Raw genomic sequence first — 15,590 nt, forward strand, 5'->3', positions numbered from 1 at the left:
AGCTCAGCTCGTGAAAGGAAAGCGGTTGAAGCACCATCTATAAATCAACACCTCTCTCCCAAGCCTTGATTCCGCTATCAATCTTACATCCTCGGTAAGGTAAATTATTTAGACGGAGGTATTCTGCGTTATTTCCAAGCGTTATTTCTGTTCCCTCCCTTTCCCGCTCGCGTGAGAAGCCGCGGGCCAGCGCGGGCGATCCGTCCCCGCGGGGCCGGGGCCGGGGCCGGTCCTCTTCCCTCAGACGGGCGCAGCCGCCCTCCCCGCCCCGCTACTTCTCCAACTCTGCCGAAAGCTTCGCGCCTGAGGGCTCCGCCGCCCTCCCGCTGCTCCCGGCCGCCTCCACCCGCCCCGGGGCCGCCCTGCCCCGGCTCGCGCCCCCTCAGCTCTCGCCTCCCAGCCCGCGCTGGCGGTCGGTGCGAGGCGACTTGAGGCGCGGCGGTCGGTAACGCGCCTGCGCAGATCTCCCGGGCATGCTCATTAACAGCGAAGGAGCCGAAAAGGGGAAAAAAAAAAAAAAAAAAAAAAAGAAAAAAAAAAACCAAAAACCCACCCTGAAAGCGAGCGGCGCCGCTGACACTACACCCGCCGGAGAGGAGCGGCGGTGGCGGCAGCAGCGGCGGCGGCGGGGCTACGCCGAGCCCGGCCCCGCTTCCCCTCGCGCCTCGGCTGCTCCCAGCCTGACGCGCCGCCTCCGTTAGCGGCGGGTCGAGCCGCGGCAGCAGGAGCCGGCGCCGTCCCCTCAGCGGGGCGGAGGGGCCGGGGCGGGCTGCGGGGAAGCCGCGAGGCGCCGGCAGCGGCAATGGGGATTTATATTCGCCCGCGCCGCAGCCGCCGGGGAGCGGGGCGCGGGCACCGCACCTAGAGGCGATGGGAGAAGCCGTCGGCGGGGCTGAGCCGGGGCGCTGCTGAAAGTTCAGCCGGTGGCCGCGCTCGGTAAGTTTTGCTGGGGACGCGGGAGCGGCGCCGCGGGCGCCCGAACTTCGCCTCTCGCGGGGTGCGGGCGGCGGCCGTGCCGGGGCGGCGAGAGGGGGTGCCCGGCCCCGCCGCGGGCGCCTTGCCCCGCCGGAGCGGGAGCGACCGGGCGCTCTCAGAGGGCTTTTGGGTGGGTTTTTCGGTTTTTTGGGGTTTTTTTTTGTGGGCGCCGCTGGGTGCGTACGTGCGCCCGCCCGTGTGCGGTGGAGCCTCGCGGGCGGACGGGGCCGGCAGGCGCGTGGCTGCGCGGCGGCGCGTGCCGGTGTGCGGGTACCGCGCGGGCTGGCTCCGCCGCTGCCGGCGCCCGCTGCCGCTGCGCGCGCGAGGGGCGCTCGCGCTGTCGCCCGGCGGAGGGGCTGCGCGCGGGGCCGGGGCACCCGCTCCCCTCGCGCCCGTGGCGGCTCTCCTCTGCCCGCGGCTGCCGCGGGCGGCGTGGCTTGGCGCGGCGCTCGCGCCGGGCGGCGGCTGCTCCCCGTCCGCGGCTGAGGCGAAGCGGGGCGGCGGCGGCGGCTCCTGTGCGCGGCTCTCCGCGGGGGGCGGCGGGGGTAGGCGGGGCGCGGCGGTGCCGGGGGACCGCCGCCCGCCCCCGCGGGGCGCCCCGGCTCCGCGCTGGCGCTTGCGGGAGCGGCCGGGCCGCTCCGGTGCAAAGCCGCCTCCCCGGTGCGCGCGGGGGTGACAGGGGTCTGCCGGGGCAGCGGCCGCGCGCGCTCCCCGCTGGCGGACGGCGCTGCCTCGTTTCTCGCTGCTTCTCAGACGTCATCTGTTAAACGTATATTTAGTCCGTTCTCCTGTCCGTGGGATCCAGTAGTCTCTAGGTTCGGGCACGGTGTGCGTGCAGCCCTTGCACCGCTCTGCTGCTTTCGAGTGTTTTTTCCCTAAATACCGCACAGCTGTAGCGCGTGACCGAGGCTTTAGGCTTGTCGGTGGGTGCTCAGGCTGGCGATTGATACCGCCGTGGTGCGCAGAGAGGTCTCTGCTGCTCCAGTGTTAACTGTGAGATCTTACTGTGTTAAATGTCACCACGTTTACCTTAGCAGATGTGGGGTTTACATGTGCTAATTCTCAAATCAAAGGCAAGAACTTCTCCCCCACCCCGCTCCGCCCTTCTTTGACTGAAATATATGCTCCCTTTTCAGACTGTGTAATAGCTATCTTAGTGATAGCCTTTAATTGATTGTGTTCGGAATATCCAGAGGTTGTAGATACCCATCTTCATCGTGCTGATGCTTCGCTGATAATTAACGAGTCAGATACCCTGTACTATGGAAATAAATACCAACTGTCCGTGTGGTGGGGCAAGCATCTCAAACATCTACTATATCTCCGTATGTTTTTGCAGTAACAAAACCCCACCGCTCCTAGTGCCTGTATTTTAGCTGTTAATTGTGAAGCTTAATGTAGAGCAATCTGATATTTGAAGTACGGAGTTCCTACTGTTGTAGAGACCACTGTGAATCACAAATAGCAAGACACACTGTAGTAGGGGAAGAGCTGTCCATCCGAAGGTGAGACCCAGCCCAATAGTTTTCCTTCTTTCTTGTCCATAGTTTCTTTTCAAAGCTTATTTTATGCATGACTTGCAATGCTATGGGCTAATTTCAAAACACTCCTCCTCAGATGAAATACAGGGTTGTTAATAAACTAATTGCTGTTTTCCCTATAGATATCATATATTGATAGAATGAAATCATCAGAAGTTGTTAATGTATTTTTAATGCAACTGCATGTTTTGGGGGTTTGGGCTTGTTTCAAGAACTCAAATCTTTTAACAGCTTGGGGATGTAGGAACCTTTGTGGGTGTTGCCTTTTTTTTGTTATATCAGTTTTGTTTCAAGGAACGATTAGAATTTTTCTGAATAACACGTTCCCAATAGGTTTTGTTCTATGAATGTCTGATCTTAAAAAAGAAAAAAAAAAAAAGAACCTACAACAGGAATACTACATTTCAAATACTTAAGTAAAAGTCTTTTCTTTTACAGAGAAAAGTGCCTTCCATTTGCCAAATTTTAGATATTTAAATGACATATATAAATCAAAAAATAGAAAATTCTTATTAAAAGCAACTCTTAAGAATGTGGGAATGCAAATTACTGCTCTTAACATCTCAAGTAGTCAAATGGGGAAGTAAATGAAAATATTGTATGAAAAAGCCATTGAAATGTATTCAGAGTTCTATAAAAGCAGTGTCATGTGAGAAAAGAAAGGGAAATCTATTATTACTCATTTGATGTAGCATCATAATTTAAGATGATAGTCTTTAAAACTGAAGAAACGACATGGTTGCTTACACATGTGCCCGTAGTCACGTGTGTATGGAGATATGCAACATTTTTGCTCTGCAGTAATGGGTTAGGAATAGGTGAGTGTAAACTGTCTTCTTTTCATTGAGGTAAGAAATTCTGAGGATTGGCGCTGATGTCAATCGGAGCAGGCAGGATATTGTTTCAATGTGATTCATGAGGTATAAATGGTATGGATTGAATTTTTAACTGATCTTAATCTGAAAAATGTAAGAAGAATAACGCTGTTTATTTTATCATTACCTTAGGGCTTTAGTTATCGAAAGACTGTCCTCTTCATTTGTTCAAGAATACATTTTGTTCCCATTTTACAGACTGGGAGAACAGCGTGCCCTTTCTTTGCTTCAGCCGCAATGACTGGCAGTATCTCACAACGACTCTAGTGGGACTAGAGTTTAAAATGTTTTAGAGATCCAATATTAAATTGGTGATGGCGCTATGTCTGAAATTCAGGAGTTTCTGATTTCTTGTCTGCTACTTGCTTATCTAGATTTGTCTGTTCATTACGTTTCACAGTTTCAGCACAACTGAGTTAATGTTCAACACCGTGTAACTGTAAAAAGCGTCAAGTCAAAGAGAGTTCAATTGCACTGGCTACCTCTTGCTGATACGTAACATTCTACCTAGGTGCTACTGTGTAGCCAGTCCTTTGACAATATATTTAGGGTCAAATACAGTGGTCGTGGTGGTATCTTAAACAGAGTCTTAGAGGTTTTAAGAACAGCATATGTATGACTATCCTTTATGACTTATAGAAATATGTACATATACGTTAAAAACATGAATATAAGTAGGTTTTTCTAACGAGAACCTCTCTTTTGTAAAACTTCTTTCAGTAAAATATTAAGGCTACCCAAAAACTCAACTCTACAAAAACTTACTAAATATCCAGTGGACTAATCTACACTGAGAAACAAGTCAGTTTCTTTACTACTGTATTTACTGTTTTAACAGAATCTATCTGCAATCTGATTAAAAGATACTTAAAGCTAGCTCTTTGGTTTTTTAATACTGTTTCTCTATTACAGATTTGAACTTTAGTATATTGAGTATATTATTGAAAATAAGTATTCCTTCTTTGTTTTCACTCTGTTGCACTGCTCTGTTTTATTTGAATTTCTTTATTTAAAAGAACAGAAATCACATATATTTGATATTAACCTCCTTGGCCGAGGCCACTGTGTGAGGCTATCGTTGTATTGTTTCCTACTTTCTAGTACAGAATTCTCATTTCTGAGTTTTAAAAAACAAGTAGTGTAAGATTGGAGGGACAAGATTGCTTCTAGTTAGTGTTGTCTGTATTAAAATTAAAATGACTGTATTGAATTGGGCTTACACTGGCTTGTTGCTTTGGAAGCCTTCACTCAGCAGTGCTTATTTTCTGTAGCCTTAATGAGCAATTACTGCACTCTTCCAGTTCAGAGCCTCTTTTAAGTAGACAGTACTGCTTGTTCCAAATTACAGATGTATTTTTCTGGTTTGCTTGTAGGCTGTTGGCATTTTTGGTGTTTTGGTTTGTTTGTTTTCCTGAATGCAGAGGGGTGTTTGCTAAGGCTTATGATGAGTCCATAAACTCTTTTTTTTTTCCTTTATTGTTTTTAAAGACGAGGCATTTGAGGTTTTAGGTATAAAGTTCTGCTTTTATACAGTGCATGCCTGTGTCTTACCTGTACAGCTCTTTCTGTCTGAACGTCGGTCTTAAACAACTGACAACATTTTTACATATTTTAAAGAATTTGTGTTTCTGTTATTGAAATGTTGGATTTTAGATCTGAAAAGGGTTGTAAGCAAATAGTCTCTTCTGTATCTGTTTCAGGACTGTAGATAGATTTGAAATGCTATTTTGGATGACATTTTCATGCAATTGCTCTTGCATAATTTTCTACTCTAAGGGATAATTGGTTTATGCATAATTTTGTTCATATGCATGTTCATAGACTGATGTTGGGGTTGCAGGGCAGTGTGTTTTATAGCAATGCAACTTTTAAAGAAACTTATACTAAAAGAGAGGTCTCTTGGGACTTAAGTAGTCCTTAATGAAATACTGGCTGCAGTGTGTGCATGTAGTGTATTTGCCTCATCTACCAAAGAGTTTTGTGTTGAGTCCTATTAACTACAGAAACTTAGTGAGAACAGAGTAATTCAGGAGTAAAAATTTTTAGATGGCATATGTGAATGTGAGTGTATTGACTTTGCTTTGAGTAGCGTATCAATAACTTGACCACTCCTTTTAAGGTACTGTTATTAAATAATACTATTACTTTTTCTAATGATAAATCAATATTAATGATTGTAAACTGAATGTTTTGTTTATCTAATAGAAGAAATTCAAGAAGTGGAACTTTGCAAGTTCCACTCATTTCCATGGTAATGGGTGGTGGACTGTTGTGCTTGGTAGATAATCCAAACCTGGGAGGTGGTTGACTGTCCTACTCTCTGTTTCCTCATACCAGTGCTCTGATCCTATGGAAGATGGTTCCAAAAGGTGGTAGCAGCCAACAGCAGAGTAGGGAGTATGACGGGGCTTTCATGTACTGGTTGGAGGAGTGAGACTTTCTTGCTCCATTTTTGTGGAATAAGAAAGATTGATGGAGGTTGTGTTGCTTATCTGAAACATCGCAGATACCTTTTTTAAAAAGCAAACAAGTAAACTATTTTTCTCATAACACATGTTTTTGTTACAGACGACACTTTCTTTTTCAGCTACTCTGATGTGTGATATGATTTTTTGGATTTAGCTGTGCAGCCCATTTTTTTTTCTGAATTCATTTCTTACACAAGATATTGGCCAACTATTGGACCAGGGAGGTGTCACTGGGAAAGAAATGAATGCAGAAGCAGCATTGCTGATTACGGGCTTCCTGATGTTCTGGATACAAGCCTTCCTGCTTGTTCCTATAAGCCATCCTCAGCAGGAATATCTGTTACTCCTCATATAGAAGTTTCCTCTTTCAAATTCTGTCTTCCACATGTGTACCACTAACCATAGAGCCTTTTCACCTCTGAAGACTGTACTGCTTTCCTATAGATGGGTACTTCTGGTGCCCCTGTATCACCAAATTATTTCTTGCTCCGAACAACTGCTGTGTTTTTCTGACTTCGTTCTCTGCCATATTCACCAGTTTTTCCTGTTCCTTTTCAGATTCCTCTTACTCCCATTTCTGCACGGCTCTTAGCCCTTCCCATTCACAACATGCGAGAACCATGCTTACAGGTCTCATTCTGTCATAACCACCTGATGTGCTCTATAAACCCTAACAACTAAATATCCCTCACCTTCTGTACATCCAGGTTATAGATGCACCTATGAGCTGACTTTCATTTCTTTTCATTTTCCCCAGTTTATCCCCCAGCTCTTTTCTCAGAGCTCCCAATGAATCCAAAATGTTGTCTGCTTTTCTGCAGGGCTCTGTATCATCATGTCGAGCCCTTCTGTTTTGTGAAGTCCAGTGACTTGAAATCCATGTTGTTCTGATTTCAGCTGCTTTTTCAGAGCTTTGATCTTGCCCATCATCAGCCTCCCCTTACCTCCACTTACTCTCCCAGAGGTAAGCCTTTCTCCACCATCTCTTTCCTCCATGTTTTTACCCAGATCTGAATATGGAAAGGAAGTACCACCCTTACTGCATTTTTTTACTGAGGAAGTGCCTCATACCAGGTTCTCTAATGTTAGGTCAGTGTTGAATTGAGACCTCTGTGGTTTTGCGAGCTTTAGTCTTTATTTCCCTTTCCCTCTTCTTTATTAGTACTTCAGCTCCTACAAGAAAATTCTATCCCACCCGTACAAAATACAAATCATTCTCTTTGATGTAGAGCCCACGCTGTGCCCTCAACTAGTAAAATAGCATTTAAATGCGTATCTTAATATATTTTTCTTGTTTAAGTTTGTATTATTAACTACTTTTAAGTGACAAACATCTGGTTGTAGGCATAATGACTGGTATTGTTTCTTCTTTCTTCTTCTCCTTGTGTTATAGGTAGGCAGTTAGTTACAAAAGAAAAGCCCTATAGTCAGAGTTTGCACCTAGATCTTCCCTCGCCTAGGACAAGATGGCTTTTACAGCATGTAGCCTAGCTACTTTTATCAGCAAAGATGTCCTGGTTTGTGTATGAAATGGAATTTTGGTCATTGAAGTTTTTAGGTTAATACATGGGGACCGCCTTGGATACCACTATCTGCAAAATTTATTCTGTGTATTGTTGTAAAAGATGGCTCTTGCATTTGTCCAAATGATTTGGTGTCCACAAATGGTGGTGTTCCTTATCTGCACGATGCATTTTCATGTATGTTTGCTAGAGTATGAGAGCTTACCTCTATTACAGTGTAATCAACGCAAACGTTTGGAGTTTTATCAACCCATTAGCTGTACTGTGGATTTCCACAAATTCCATACATTTCAATAAATCAGAATAACTGTGGACTAAATGTCTTTAAAGAGTACAAGAGTAAATCTTAGTAGTAAGCAACTATTTTGGTTATTAAAAAATCCAAAGATGTATCATGTGAAGATGAGTGTGGGAACTTTACTTTTACCTCTGTCTGTTGTTTGAACCTTGCAGTACTGTTTTGAGAATTAATGTTTTGGTAATGCTTATTTAATAAGGTGTTAACTAGAGGAAATGGGCCAATTTCTCATGGGTGTAAATAGGCATTTTATACTGATGTGACACCTAGGTGGAAATATGCCGCTGATTTCATGAGTGAAGTCATACCACGTGGTTCAGCAGAGGATTTGGTGCTGGTTTGCTTGCCTAACTAACGGTTTGAGCAGGGAGTGAGAGGGAAGGGATAAGATATCTTTCATCTGAACTTTTGTAAATGTAGATAGATAGCCGTCATTTCTATGACATGCTGTGCAATTTTATTGTGTAACTAAAGCAGATTCTTATCTCTGCAGACATACTGGAGGGAAGAGTTAAGATGAACATATTCAACTATAATTTAATTGTGCAAGCTTTTAATGTTTCATTAACACACTTTAAATAAAGTTACATTGTCTTTAGAAATGTTAGGTTAAATTGGCTGCTTAGATTAAGAGGCTTTTAAGTCTATAAAGCACAATAATTTTACTTATGGTCAGCAGCTTTAGCAATCACCATAAAATATACCAATTGTTTTAATTTCAACAGACTAAGTTGTCAGTTGATAAGTAGTCAATAGTAAGAAGAAATTGCATTTTAATGTTGCTCATATTCGCTTCATATTTTCATAGTTGATTATGAGTTACAAAATTGAATTTTGAAATCACAAAGCATATATGAGCTGTATTGAACTGCTCTGAGCAATTCATACTAAGCTTTCTAGAGTAGCAGCTAAAGACCATGGGAAATTGTTTTATATGTTGATGTTACCATTCCCAAGTGCAAACCTGTAACTTACATGAGAGATTACTGTAAATTCCTGTACTGCTGTTTTGAGACTTCTTTTAGATAATATATCAACAAGGTCAGTGCTATTAGCAGTTGAGTTATGTTGGGTTTTTTGCTTGGCAATTTGCTCTTTTTTAACGGTAGGCATGGATGCTTCAGGGGTTTTTTTTGATTTTACAGGTTTTTTTAATAAAAATAAGTGGTAGAAATTAAATGGCTTACCTTATGCACCTCCTGATAAGAGAAAAAACTGTTCAGTCCATTTGGTGAATCTAGGGAAAGATGCCCCATTTTCTCTTTTCTTGTTTGCTTGGGGTTTTTTTGTGTGCTTTGTTACTGATGTCTGCTCTACAGAATGCAAATATGGTCTATCTTTAAAGATTATGGAGAGAGACATAGATTTGACATCCTACGTCCAATGCCATCTCTTTATCTTAGAATTGGGAATAGAACCAAAACCAGGAATGATTTGAAGATTATTTCATGAGCAAATGAAGAAACTGGGACTGAGAAACACTCCATTGGGTGATGTAAAATGAAAAATTCTAAAGAATTTCATAAAATTTCTTTTCACTTATTTCTAAAGAAGAAACATTGTTTTGACATGAACAAAGAAAGAAGAAAATTGCCAAATTCTGTCAAAATTCACAGATTTTTTTTTATCAGTGCCAAACAGTATTATTTAGTGATGAAACTATTCAGCTAAAAGATTGCCCAGCTCAGACTCCTAGCCCTGTTTTGCAATAGCACACAAAAGAGCTTTAAAATGAATCTCCTAGGTATTAATATATGTATTTTATTCTTAGTACAAAATGTATTTATTGTCTTTATATGTATGTACATGAGTTGTTACCACATCTAATGCGTGGTAACCCATGTGTGGTAATCTAATGGAACTGTAGCAAGCTATAGCTTGTAAATCAGTATCACAACAATTATCTTCAAGTAAACGTTTCTGAGCTTCTCAGGACCTAACTAATTGAATTCAATCATAGAAGATTTAGGAAGTGGATATATTACAATCCCAAAAATATTTTAAAATGATTTAGTTATTGATGTGAAATTGTTGATCATTATAGTAAAAAAAAAAAAAAAAAAAGTGCTTCTGTATGTGGTGCCATTTATGTTTGCTGTGCAACTGAATTGTTCAGAGTGAGTTTTGTTTCTTTTTTTTTTTAAACTACTTTTTAATTTTGAAATATTGCCCTTGAAATAATGAACAAATGAAAACAGTTTGTTTTCATGAGACCAAACAGGCTTTAATATAGTTTTGGTTTCTCTCTAAAGGCCTGGTCCTGATCTCACTGACTGGAGTTTACAGGATTTTCTGCCTTTGAAATTAGTGAAAATAGGATAAAGTCAGACTGTAGTTTAGCAAAGATTGGTGTAAGCAATTTTACATATAGTAGTCACTGTTCTGTTTAGCTGCTTTACTGTTTAAGAAAAGGAGATGCGGCGTTTGCTTTGCCACCTTCGCTGTGCTTACCTTTAAAGTTCAATTACAATCGCAGTGTACAAACTTTAAATTTTCCAAGATTTTTGTGCTCCTCTCATAAGGAGTTTCTTTCTGTATTACAACTTACTATGTAAAACCCATGCAGAAGTTACCAATAAATATCACAATGTAAAAGTAGTAAGGGGAATTTAATCCATTGTTGTTGATTTCAGTGTTTGACTACAGTCCTCTCTAATGAATAAATAAATTTTAAAAATTGTTGTTTGAAATAAAATACCATGTTTAGAAAAATTTTTTTATTTTTTATAATGTAGGATTATATGGAATCCTAAGTGGACACGTATTAAAGTGATGCTATTGTTCCCTTATAGAGGTTGATTTAGTCTTATGGTATATTGATATGGAAAAATTATAGCAGGTTATCCAGTCTGTCATTCATTACCAGCTCTACGTTTATGTCAATATGATGCTGGTTTGTCATTTACATGACTGAATGGAGATCCCTCTAGAGAATAAAAAGCTCTAATTCAGTCTAGCTAATATGCAGATCTATGAATCTGTGGTAACAGGCTGATCAACCAGCCACTGGCACATCAACCTTTCTGATAATTCTGCCAGGCCAGCACTATGTTGTTGAGTGCTTTTATATCTTCACAGTTTTCCAGTGATGCTCACCAAGAACTCTATCTTCATTTTGCTAGGTAGATACTTACTTGGAAAGGTTGACTATCTTGCTGAAGAACTGATAAGTGGCATATTCAAAGTTTATTAAAATCAGTTAGAGGTAGACTTGCCCCCCTCCCCAATTTACCAACTTAACTAACTTTTGATTGTTTCTTGGCCAAGGGTACAGCCTAGTAATATTTGGCTGAGCTTTTACATAGCATGAAAGTATTCCCTAGTACAGCTGTAGCAGGTTTCAGTAACGATAATGGAATTGTGAGTGGTGTCTGCCTTCTTCAAAATGAATATTCAATATGTTGCATCTTAATATTGTTCTGCTTTCTATGAGTCAAACAATTAGCTAAGAGAGACACATAAATGTGGAAAGTGTAAGTAGAGGGAAATTATGTTAAATGGTACTTCCACTGGAAGGAAAGTAAGGTTTTGATGCTGCTTAAGTAAAAAGGAGATACTGGTTATATTCTTATCTTGGCACTTTGGATAAGTCTATTCTTGAGAATCTCCTATTGCATTTCACGGTGAGGAGAGCATGCTTAAATGAACAGATTTCAGTACTCATTCATCTTTGCCTATGGTTGAAACCACATAAATATTAATTCCTTAAAAAAAAAAAATCTTTACTGGTAGGCTTAAAAATCATTTCATGTGGATGAAGCTAATGTCTACCATTGCCATCTAACTTTAGAAAAGCTGCATCTTTTTTATTTGTTGATGTTTCGATGGTTTCTGTTTGTTTAAAGATATTTGCTTGAAAGTCCTCATCCATCTTAAAATTTGGTATAATATAATGTGGAAATCTTTATGTAGAAATTACAGCTGCAGTTAACATTATGTAACACAGTAATGTTACTAGTATTTATACTTGATAGGAGATGTAATTTAGATGCTTCTCTGCTTTTTTCACTAGCTTGTAGGTGTTACCTGTTCAGTTGATTCACTATATTAAATGCCATTGGTTTTTACCTTAATGTACCTTTAATAAATTTAAAAACCTGTTTGAGCAACAAAAAAAGCACCAGAAATGTAACTTCAATGGAAATTGAAATACTAATATCAGTGATACAGGGTTAATTGAATGTCAGGAAAAAATACTATCCAGAGGATGAAAATGCTAACTCCTTTATTTGTAACTTCCACATTGAGAGTAATTTCAAGGTGTTTTAAAAGCTGAAATGAGTCTTAAAATCTTGGGGAAAATGCATCCTAAAAATGCAGTTTGTAACTTAACTGATGGTGTTACATTTGAACAGAAAATCTAAAGCTCTTTCTTGAATAATAATGAAATAAGGTATAGAAATTAATCTTCATAAAATGTCCCTAAGGGAAAAAAAAGATGAATTTGTGAGGAGCGTTCTGGTGTGCAAGGAGATGAGCCATTTCTCATCTTCCTGTTGCTGAGTAGTCTTGGAGTAAGCTTTGATACTCCTTTTCCTTATTTTCTTGACCCAAGGATGTTTGAATAAGCCCGCCCTTTTCCACAGAGCGGGCATGTTAGTTGAGTGCTGTTGTTTCCAGTCTAGCTGGATTCTGACTGCGTGTCAGAAGAGAACTGAGATGTAAAAGACTTACATGTTCTCTGTTCTGAATATGGAACTTATTTACACGTTGGATTTCTTGAGTTCGATTGTTTGGGTATTGAATGGAGCCGCATGTGGAGTCCCATTACGTATTAGCCGTGTGTGCTTTCAGACATAACTGTATCTAGAAATGCCAAATTTGTGGAAACTGAGTGATACTGGTAGTTGTCTTGTATATATACACACGTGCAGTTACATTAAACTTAGACTGTATGCGCAAATTCATAAAAATAATCAAGGTCCAAGAAATTAAATAAAAAGTGATTTTATACTTCTCAGAAGATGAATACTAGAATGTAGATGTCTATGTTGGTGATTTAAAAATTTGTGTTATGTTTTCAGAACTTTTCACAGACATATGATTGTATTGTGTTTTATCATTACTTATTACTACCATGCCATAAATTATTAAGCCAATATAAATAAGGCCCTTGAAGTGCTAGTTATTCCAGTTCCACTCAGAATGATAGAATGGTTTGGGTTGGAAGGGATCTTAAAGATCACCTAGTTCCACCCCCCCTGCCATGGGCAGGGACACCTTCCACTAGACCAGGTTGCTCAAAGCCCCGTCCAACCTGGCCTTGAACCCTTCCAGGAAGGGGGCAGCCACGGCTTCTCTGGGCAACCTGTGCCAGTGTCTCACCATCCTCACAGGGAAGAATTTCTTCCTTAGATCTAATCTAAGTCTACCTTCTCTCAGTTTAAAGCCGTCACCCCTCATCCTATCCCTACACCCCCTGATCAAGAGTCCCTTCCCACTTTTCCTGTAGATCCCCTTTAAGTACTGGAAGTCTGCTATAAGGTCTCCCGGGATCCTTCTCTTCTCCAGGCTGAACAACCCCAACTCTCTCAGCCTGTCCTCATAAGGGAGGTGCTCCAGCCCCTGATCATCTTCGTGGCCTCCTCTGGACCCGCTCGAGCAGGTCCATGTCCTTCTGATGTTGAGGGCCTCAGAGCTGGACACAGAACTGCAGGTGTGGTCTCACGAGAGCAGAGTAGAGGGGGAGAATCCCCTCCCTCGACCTGCTGGCCACACTTCTCTTGATGCAGCCCAGGACACGGTTGGCTTTCTGGGCTGCGAGCGCACATTGCTGGCTCACAGTCAGTTTTCCATCCACTACAACCCCCAAGTCCATCTCTGCAGGGCTTCTCTCAATCCACTCCTCTCCCAGCCTGGATTTGTGCTTGGGATTGCCCCAACCCATGTGCAGGACCTTGCCCTTGGCCTTGTTGAACTTCATGAGGTTTGCAGGGTCCCACCTCTCCAGCCTGTCCAGGTCCCTCTGGATGGCACACCCCTTCCCTCCAGCATGTGACTGCACCACACAGCTTGGTGTCGTCGGCAAACTTGCTGAGGGTTCGCTCAATCCCGCTGTCCGTGTCACCAAGAAAGGTGTTAAACAGCACCGGTCCCAACACCGACCCCTGAGGAACGGCACTCGTCTCTGCTCTCCACTTGGACGTTGAGCTGTTGACCACAACTCTTTGAGTGCAACCATCCAGCCAGTTCCTTATTCACCAAGTGGTCGATGTGTCAAATTTGTGTGTCTCCAATTTAGAGACAAGGATGTCGTGCGGGACAGTGTCAAAAGCTTTGCACAGGTCCAGGTAGATGACATCAGTTGGTCTTCCTTATCCATCAGTGCTGTAACCCTGTCGTAGAAAGCCACCAAATTCATCAGGCAGGATTTGCCCTTGGTGAAGCCATGCTGGCTGTCATCAATCACCTCCTTATTTTCCATGTGCCCTAGCATAGTTTCCACGTAGATCTGTTCCACGATGTTACTGGGCACAGAGGTGAGACTGACAGGCCTGTAGTTCCCTGGGTCTTCTTTTTTCCCTTGTTAAAAATGAGGGTTAAGTTTCCCCTTTTCCAGTCCACAGGAACTCACTGGACTGCCACAACTTCTCAAATATGATGGATAGTGGCTTAGCCACTTCATCTGCCAGTTCCCTCAGGACCCGTGGGTGCATCTCAATCAGGTCCCATGGACTTGTGCACCTTCAGGCTCCTTAGATGGTCTCAAAACTGATCATCTTCTACAGTGGGCAGGTCTTCCTTCTCCCAGTCCCTGCCTTTGCCTTCTGTGTCTTGGGTGGTGTGGCTGGAGCCCTTGCTGGTGAAGACTGAGGCACAAAAGTTGTTGGGTACCTCAGCCTTCTCCATGTCCTGGGTAATCAGGTCTCCCATTTCCTTCTGGAGAGGGCCCACATTTTCCCTAGTCTTCCCATTATCACTGACATACATATAGAAGCTGTTCTTGTTGCCCTTGATGTCCCTGGCCAGACTGAATTCTGTCAGGGCTTTGGCCTTCCTAACCTGAACCCTGACTGCTTGGACAGTTTCCCTGTACTCCCCCCAGGCTTACCTGTCGTTTCTTCCACCCTCTGTAGGCTTCCTTTTTGTGTTTGAGCTTGTCTAGGAGTTCCTTGTTCATCCATGCAGGCCTCCTGACTTCCTCTTTGACAGGCTGAATTGTTCCTGAGCTTGGTGCAGGTGATCCTTGAATAGCCACCAGCTTCCTTGGGCCCCTCTTCCCTCCAGGGCTTTATCCCATGGTCCTCTGCCAAGCAGATCCCTGAAGAGACCAAAGTCTGCTCTCCTGAAGTCCAGGGTAGTGAGCTTGCTGTGCGCCCTTCTTGCTGCCATAAGTCACTCTTAATGAGTAACTGTTGACATTTCAGTAAACGTCATCATGTTGGATGCTAAATGTACTGTCTCTGTTGTTATCAGATGGAGACAAGTTAAGTTCTCATGTTTAAAAGAAATTACTCAAGATCAAATACAGGAGTGATACAAGAAGAATGTGTATTGCCTGCTCCTCCACATGTGCTTTTGCTTGTAGATAAGTAAAGGATATTAAATCTTTCTAGTGCAGACCTATTTTTAAAAAATAGACAAACAAAAGCTGTGATCAAGTGTTTGCTAGCTCTTACTTCATCATAACAATTGCTGTCAACGTGCAAGGTATTTACAGGATGAGCTAATATCTGCGGATAATGACCAAAAATACAACTGTGCCAGTCAGCCAGAGATGTCTGGCACCTTTATTAGAACTTAAAAATTTTGAACCATTTCTGTATAACTAATGTGACATTAATATGTTACAGTGGCAAAGTGATAGTGTGTGAAGTATAAACAGTTCTAGCTTGATGTGGTGGTGGACTTCACACCCAAACATGAGAAACAGCAGTAAATCAAAACCATGACTTTTCACATTTTAGTAA

The 15,590-nt window shown here is 42.4% G+C and overlaps 1 protein-coding gene across 4 annotated transcripts in view; it reads left to right on the forward strand.

The window, feature by feature from the left end:
• Positions 1 to 213: 213 nt before the first annotated feature.
• Positions 214 to 15,590, forward strand: part of TENM1 (teneurin transmembrane protein 1) — a 348,074-nt gene continuing 332,697 nt past the window's right edge. For all 4 annotated transcript variants that reach the window (XM_074882528.1, XM_074882531.1, XM_074882530.1 and 1 more), the window contains exon 1: positions 214 to 936. The gene's annotated coding sequence lies outside the window, so the exon portion shown is untranslated. The remainder of the gene's footprint in view (positions 937 to 15,590) is intronic.

Source organism: Strix uralensis, chromosome 13 (genome assembly GCF_047716275.1).
Source record: "Strix uralensis isolate ZFMK-TIS-50842 chromosome 13, bStrUra1, whole genome shotgun sequence".
Taxonomy (NCBI): domain Eukaryota; kingdom Metazoa; phylum Chordata; class Aves; order Strigiformes; family Strigidae; genus Strix; species Strix uralensis.